The sequence below is a fragment of the Sceloporus undulatus genome, chromosome 2 (assembly GCF_019175285.1).
Source record: "Sceloporus undulatus isolate JIND9_A2432 ecotype Alabama chromosome 2, SceUnd_v1.1, whole genome shotgun sequence".
NCBI classification, from domain to species: Eukaryota; Metazoa; Chordata; class Lepidosauria; order Squamata; family Phrynosomatidae; genus Sceloporus; species Sceloporus undulatus.
The window spans coordinates 124,039,960-124,040,570 of NC_056523.1; positions in this window are offsets into that span (position 1 = coordinate 124,039,960).

The following is a 611-nucleotide window of genomic DNA, read 5'->3' on the forward strand; positions in this document are numbered from 1 at the left end:
AATGATAATAATAATAATAATAAATGAGCTCTCTAGTCTTGGCCATCATCACCAGTGTCATTCTCCTGACAAGCTGTAAATAGAATATTGCCAGGCAAGAGATGCAGTTGAGTAGTAGATTCAGTGTGAGTCAACATAGTTGTCAATGACTGCAATCTGAAGCACACTTAACCTGGGAGTAAATACCATTAGACTCTGTGGGATTTACCATGGAGGAATCACACCTAAATTGGTGCAGTCTGTCAGCCCTTTCCCCAAAGAAAATGTTTAAGTGTGTCAGAGGTACCTGAAGAAGCAGAGAATATAATGTGTATACCAGAGCAATCCTATATGTGTCTTCTGAGGAATATAGCTAATCAAGTTAAGAGGATTTACTCTCAAGTATGTATGCATAGGATTGCAGTGTTTAAGACTGTTTGTCTGTCATAGCCCACTTTCCCACAAAAGAAACTATCAATAATTTTTTAAAAGTCAGTTAAAATCAACATAATACACATCTGTTAAAAGGCATTTTAAAACATCATTTTAAAAGAAGTAACCAAAAAAGAAAAACAGCATTTCTCAATGAAAACCAGAGCCTGGAAAGTTACTTTTTCAGAAGTTATTTGTTC